The following is an 8,016-nucleotide window of genomic DNA, read 5'->3' on the forward strand; positions in this document are numbered from 1 at the left end:
CTTCCAAAAATGCGACGTATATCTAGTATCTCTATCGGAGATAATAGATATAGGTATACCATGCAACGCTACAATCTTATCGACGTATAATTGAGCTAACATATCGGAGCTATACGTCTCCTTGATGGGTAGAAAATGAGCTGACTTAGTCAGTCTATCTACTATGACCCATATGGTATCATTTCCCTTTTTCGTCTTCGGCAACTTGGTGATGAAATCCATTGTCACCATTTCCCATTTCCACTTGGGAATTTCAGGTTGTTTAAGCAAACCTGACGGTTTCTGATGCTCAGCCTTGACTTGCGCACAAGTCAAACATTTAGCTACATGCTCAGCTACTGACTTTTTCAAACCAATCCACCAGTAGTTTGCTTTCAAATCCTGGTACATCTTATCAGCTCCAGGATGAACGGAATATTTAGAGCTGTGGGCTTCCTAGAGGATAACATCCCGAAGTCCTCCATAAACTGGAACCCATATTCGTCCGTTTAGTCGTAGCATTCCATCTTTGCCGTAGGATAACTGCTCCTCAGTTACTCCTAACTTCTCTGCAGGATAGTTAGCTTCTAACACAGCTTCTTTCTGTGCAGCTAACACCCTTTCATTCAAATTATTTCTTATTTCAATGCGCTTGGCATTGATTCTGATCGGTTTTACTCTTTCCTTTCTGCTCAAGGCGTCGGCAACCACATTTGCCTTGCCTGGATGGTATCTTATCTCGCAGTCATAATCATTTAGAGTTTCCATCCAACGCCTTTGACGCATGTTCAATTCCTTCTGATTGAACAAGTGCTGAAGACTCTTGTGATCCGAATAAATTATACACTTGGTTCCATACAAGTAATGTCTCCATAGCTTTAATGCAAATACAACCGCACCCAATTCCAAGTCGTGGGTGGTGTAGTTCTTCTCATGTACTTTTAACTGACGAGAAGCGTAGGCAATGACTTTGCCTCTCTGCATGAGTACACAACCCATACCAGTGTGTGATGCATCGCAATACACTATGAAATCTTCTATGCCATCGGGCAGTGTCAACACGGGAGCATTGCTCAGCTTCTTCTTCAAAATGTCGAAAGATTCCTGCTGCTTAGGGCCCCAATCAAACTTAATCTTCTTACGAGTCAACGAAGTTAGGGGCGCAGCAATCCTTGAAAAGTTCTCGATAAATCGCCTATAATATCCTGCCAATCCGAGGAAACTGCGAATCTCAGTAGGAGTCTTCGGCTCCTGCCAGTTCATGACTGCTTCTACTTTAGCGGGATCTACTTGGATACCACACTCGCTTACTACATGTCCAAGGAATTGGACTTCTCGAAGCCAAAATTCACACTTCGAAAATTTGGCATAAAGCTTCTCTTGATGTAGAAGTTTGAGAATACAACGAAGGTGTTTCTCATGGTCGGCTTGGCTCTTCGAGTAGATAAGGATGTCGTCGATAAAGACGATGACGAATTTATCCAGATAAGGCTTGCAGACACGATTCATGAGATCCATGAATGCGGCTGGTGCGTTGGTGAGCCCAAAAGGCATCACTAGGAACTCGTAATGTCCATAACGAGTCCTAAACGCTGTCTTGTGCACATCTTCATCCTTGACCTTTAGCTGATGATAACCTGACCTCAGGTCAATCTTGGAGAAATAGCTTGCTCCTTGCAACTGATCGAACAGATCGTCGATCCTGGGTAACGGATACCTATGCTCTATAGTGACTTTGTTAAGCTCACGGTAATCGATGCACAGACGCATCGATCCATCCTTCTTTTTAACGAACAAGATTGGCGCTCCCCAAGGAGATGAGCTAGGTCTAATAAAACCTTTAGCTAATAGATCATCCAACTGCGTCCTCAACTCCTTCATCTCCGTTGGTGCCAATCTATATGGTGCTCTTGCTACAGGCGCAGCGCCTGGAATGATGTCTATCCGAAACTCCACTTGCCTATTTGGTGGCAAACCGGGTAGTTCTTCTGGGAATACCTCAGGATATTCCGAGATAACAGGGATATCCTCAATCTTTGGCTTCGGCTCATCAATGGTAACTTGTGCCATATAAATGACACATCCCTTCTGCATGCACCTGGATGCCTTGAGCATGGACACTTGCTCAGGCAATCCATGCTGGGTATCTCCTTGAATAGTAAGTGACTCACCAGACGGAGTCTTCACTACTACTTGCTTTCTGTTGCACACAATCTGGGCTTGGTTTTGCGCTAACCAATCCATGCCTATCACTATATCGAATCCAGCTAACTTAAAGGGAAGCAAGGATAACGGGAAAGAATGATTCCTAATGGATATAACACATCCATCTAGAACAGTCGAGGCGGTTTCTATGGTTCCATCGGCTAATTCCACCTCATATTTCACACTTAAGGTTTTAACAGGAAGTTTCAACAATTTACAAAACTTATCATCTACAAACGACTTATCAGCTCCTGAATCAAACAAGACTCTAGCAAAAACATCATTTACAAGAAACGTACCTGTAATGACGTTGTCGTCAAGAACTGCCTCCTTGGCGTCCATTCTGAAGACTCTCGCATTAGTCTTCTTCCCATCATCAGCTTTCTTCGCATTCTTTGGGCAGTTGGGCCGAATGTGCCCTTTCTCGTTGCAACCAAAACAAGTTGCATCCTTCATCTTCTTGCAATCTAAGGCCTTATGATCTGTGGACTTGCAGATTCCACATCGCCTTTCTTGAGACTGGGATTTCGCTTCCAAACGACATTTCCCAAAATGGGGTCTCTTGCAGGTCTTGCATCTGGGTCTCTCACCCGATTGATGATCTCCTTTCTTAGATCCCAACCCTTTCTTATGGTCGTTGTTCCCTCTGTGTCGTTTCTCAGATCTTCGTGAGGTGTCATCCTCACGTTTCCTCTTGTTTTCCTCTGAGCTCTTCATAGCTCTCAATCTGACTACATCTTGAGTGAGGGAGAGGGATAGATCAGCTACGGATCTAAATGTCGTAGGCCTTGAAGCCTTGACGCTTGCCTTTATCTCCGGTGCCAGACCCCCAATAAATCGAGCAATCCTTCGTGGCTCCGGGGTCACCAGATAAGGCACTAACCGAGATAAAGTGTTGAACGTAGTAAGATACGCTTGACAATCGAGGTTCTTCATAACTAGGGATACAAAATCCGATTCAATTCTTTCGACCTCATGCTGCGGGCAGAAATTCTCTTTGATCAGGGCCACAAACTGTTCCCATGACATACCGTACAGTGTGGCCTTACCGGCAGCTTGTAGGAGTGACTTCCACCATGCTAACGCATCTCCCTTGAACGACTGGGACACGTACTTCACGACGTCCCTATCAGCACACCCGCTGATATCAACCACAGTATCCATCTCATCCAGCTATGTCATGCAGTCAACTGCTCCTTTTTCCCCAGTAAAATCTCTGGGTTTGCAAGATACGAAATATTTGTACGTACAGGACTTGCTGTGCGTATCATGCTTCAGCTTGACTTCTTGCTTAGGAATACTGCTGTGGTTGGAGGAGTGATTATCCTCCTCATCCTTCTTCGGCTCACTCTTTTTAGAAGGTGGCTTACTATGAGCCTCAGAATGAGTCTTGGGCTTTACGCGCGATACTGTTCGGGTCCTACTCCGAGTTCCGCTAGATTCCCTGAATTGCCTATCCATAGCTTTGGCAACAGCGTTATCTATCAGTGCTTGCAATTCTTCACCAGTGACGTGAATTCTGGTATTATCTGGGTGTTCTCCAGAATGACTGTTGGTCTCCTCCGATTTGGCCATGTAGCTTTAAGCTACATAAAAGGACAAGGTCTTATTTAGAAACCTAACAGTATTATCGTTCTAGACGATTTATTAACCATGGTATTAATAACCATAATAGTTAATTTAATTAATTTCATTCAGGGCTTTTATTAGCAACTATATTATGGAATGAAATATATATTGGCACAATAGGCCTAGTCACTTCGGACAACTTACTAAATTATAAATTTAGATTTTTATAGGATTAGCATTGTATAATTAAACAAATAATCCTTTACTAGGCAGGGAGTCATAAACCACAACTGCCACTATATGACATAGTCATAACCCGTAGGTATCAAGTCATAAACAGACTTGTGTACAGATATAATTTGTAGATAATTTATTAAAAAGGGTGGCTTGTGTGATTTTACAGATCACGCTTGGCCAGGAATGTTAACATGTTTTCAGATGTTAACAGAGATTTGAATCTTTTCAACCAGGTTTTACCATATTGGCTATGCCTGTAAATAAGGCATTCAAGCTAGGTTCTACCTTACTAAGATTCTTATTAAAATGGCAAATCAAATAAAAATTGATAATTTCCATTTATTTTAATATTATTTTCATGTACATAAATAAAATAAGAAATTCAAATTAACCATTTCAAATTTTAAATAAAGTAACTAGTACATCTTTGCCCTAAACGGGACTTTAATTCAAATAACATGAATAACATGCCCGCGCAGGGGCTAAACCAATAACAACAACAACAAATAAAACAAAACAAACCCACGCAGGGGTTAACAGAACAACATACCCACGCAGGGGTAGAATAAGAGAAATATACCCACGCAGGGGTAGAATACCGGAATAAATGTCCACGCAGGGACATGAGTAAAAGAGCTAACAACACAGGATTCAATAATCCTTCTTACTCTTACCCTTAATCAAGTCAACCATCTTCTTGAACATACCGCGGTTGTGTCGGCGATCATTTTGCAATTCCCGTCGCACGTCGTGTATCCCTTGCAGGATTTCTTGGACTTGCGGTGGCGACATCATTGGCGCCGGCGGCGGTGGCTGATACTGCTGTGGCTGTGGAGGTTGCGGCTGCTGGTATCCCTGCGGTGGGAATCCAAAAGCTGATGGTCCCGTAGCCCAGGGACCTCCAAAAGTACTCTCCTGATTGAGAGGGTTGTAGCCTGAAGCTAACCAGTAGGGATCTCCCGTATAATCATAACCGGGAGGAAAAGTCGGCTCGAAAGGGTTGAACTGCGCTGCGCTAGCATACGCAGGGATGGGCTCTCCGAAGTTCTGCGGCGGTAGTGGCGCAATAGTCGCAGAAGTAACCTCTGAGACGGGATGCTGAGACTCTCCCATCTCTGACTCCTCGTGGAGCGGCGAGTAGCGGCCGCTACCTGAATGTCGAGGGGTGGCAATGCGAATCCCTCCTCGCGTAGACATACGCGCGTTCCTCCTTGGCCTCTGAGGCGGAGGAGGCAAAACTGGTGGTGGTGGTGGCGACGGAGTAATCACGTCGCGCCAAAAGGCCTCAGATGGGTCCTGCTGCAAAGGCGGCTGCTGAAGCTGCTGCTGCTGAGAGTGGTGTTGCGAATGCACGGGAGAACCGTGGTAAGACTGGTGCATGGGAGAGTTGTGATGGCTGGGGGTGTAAAACCAATCATGCTGCTTAAACCTCTCCTCGTAGCTGTCAACACCATTGAATGGTGATCCCCTGTATGGTGACCCATCCGATATCTCAATGGGATGGTTAGGCGTGCCGGACGGTGGCAAGGAAGGGTCAGTGTCCTCGTCAACCTCCATCTCGTTACCACCAGAGAAGTGGTCTTCCGGTCCTAGTGGGTTATGACCCACTGGTTCATCCAAGTAAGCATCAGGGTTGTATAGGCCCTGATAAGCTGGTGCTGGGTAGTGGTGAGGTGACTGGTGTAATGGAATGAAAGATCCATGGGAGTCATGGGGCCCATTTTCAGAGTGGGGCCCAAATGAGTGGGTGGGGATGGCGAGGTGCTCAAAGATACCGAGTGCCTGGCTGGCTCGGCGAATGATCTCCAAAGATCATGGGCTGCAGTGTTGTGCGAAGCTGATGGGGCTCGCCTGTGCGAGGGTCCTGCCTCGTGGTCATGTGATGTGGCGAATCCTCCTCGTCCTCGCATACGTGGCGGCATGATGAACCTGTCAAAAATCAAACAAGTTTCACAACAAAATATATAAGACAAAGCTAATAATAAATAAAAAATGAAACAAACGAAATTTGAACATTTCCTAAGTTCTTTGTCTAGACTCGAAAATCGAGGATTGTGCAATTGTGTAACTGAGATTAAACACAAAGGACTAGTGTTTAATTCACTCAGCGTTGGCTCTGATACCAACCTGTCACACCCCGATCTCCACGTGTCACCGGTGGGCCCGGTGTGGGGTACAGTGACGTAGTTGGCATCGTCATAGACAAACAACACAATATAATAATGCACAGCGGAAGCAGAATAGATACATTTCAACTTTAATTAAAATGACATAATAAACATCATAAGTAGTTGAAACGGATCCACAGGCGGATCAAATAAAAATAAGAATAAATTGTTCAACAGTTATTTGTCGTCCGAGCTTGCGAGACTATAGTGGACGCTCTTAGGAAACAGCCAGCCTATTTCGTATAGTACCTGCACTTAACCTTTTGGGAAAAATACGTCAGTTTACACTGGTAAATACAAATCGACTGACTCATTTTGAAAATGATTGAAAATTGATTTCAATGCACAAGGCATAAATATTTTTATTAACTTGGGATATTTATGCAATATAAACTTGTGAACGATTTACATGTACCCGTACTTTTGGTGGCCCGGGATCTACTGTCCGGGCTAAAGATTAAATGACACACCACATTAAAGAGTTATACACGCCGGGTGTACGCCTACACCCCGTGCTCTGGTCGTGGCCATCTCGTAAGATAATGCCAAGGATATCCGGGACACAGTCAATAACCCCCCAAAGCCTAAAGTAAGACAAGACTGTTTAAACGAGTCGCACAAGCTATTCAAGACTGTACACCCATAAGATGCAGGACTTGTGCGCCCGATCAAGCGGTATTTTAAATACCGTACCCCAAGCCCGTATAGGGAAAATAAGTCAAAATGTATTTACCTGAGCAAGTATGAATCACAAATAGTAAGTGTAGGTAGCTTTTACTGGGCCTCCTAATCTGGAACAAAGGTTTATAATAACCTATTAGATTCCTAACGGGTCTTTTATTTAAGCCTAAGCTTTGACCGGTTAGTTTTAAGGACGATACGGTACAAGCGCACAATTAAGCGAAAGACCGGATAGAATGTGATTTAGACCCGACAAGTTTGAATACTTGTATAGTATGGGTATACTAAATACATTCTGGATTTTGAGATAAAAATGATAACGTTTGACCCGTTTCGGTCAATTTACGCAAACTAGTTACGTAAACCGAACGCAAAAAGGGCGTTACGGGTAGCCAAAAGAGTCAAATGCAAGTTCCCTGAGATAATATGCTTTAAATATGATATAACATCAGTAAGTTATGTTCTATATTGCCCGGAATAATTTAAAACTTAATTTATGCCTTAGAAGGGCATTTTGGTCATCTAAAAGATTATAAAAGGGTCAATTTAGAAATCTGAGTTTCGGGTCTGGTTTATACAGTAAATATATTTCATTTAACATATTATAACAGTAGGGTATGACCCATATACCAAACTTAACATTTAAAATCAAACTATGCACCGTAGGGGTATTTTAGTAATTTCACAAGGGCTAAAACTGCCAAAACTGGAAATCTGAGTTCAAACATTTATACTTACTGTTATTATATGAAAATATACTAAATACATCAGTAGGTATGAGTCTTATATGTTTAAAATGAGTACAACGCTTACTATGCGTTAAAAACGCTTAAAATACGATTTAGAGCCGTTTCCGGGTTTTCAAAAGAAAGCTGAGATTTTTATATTTCCAGAAGGCTCAAAATAATCTATTTAACATACAAAATCAGTGGAAAAAGGTTTCGGGTCAAAAGAATGTGTAAAACTCATTTTATGGCTTAAACGGTCAAAACCGGCATAAACCGAAATAACTTAGCGATCTATGATACGATCAGCCAAAAATTAAATAAAAATCATCAAAAATCCCAAAATATTATATAACATCAGTGGGTAAAAAGTTTTATATCAAAACGTGGCCTGAAATGGGTTATATGCGAAATGCGTCGTTTATGTAACTTTAAAATATAGTTTTACGCTA

This window comes from Helianthus annuus, chromosome 13 (assembly GCF_002127325.2).
Source record: "Helianthus annuus cultivar XRQ/B chromosome 13, HanXRQr2.0-SUNRISE, whole genome shotgun sequence".
Lineage (NCBI taxonomy): Eukaryota > Viridiplantae > Streptophyta > Magnoliopsida > Asterales > Asteraceae > Helianthus > Helianthus annuus.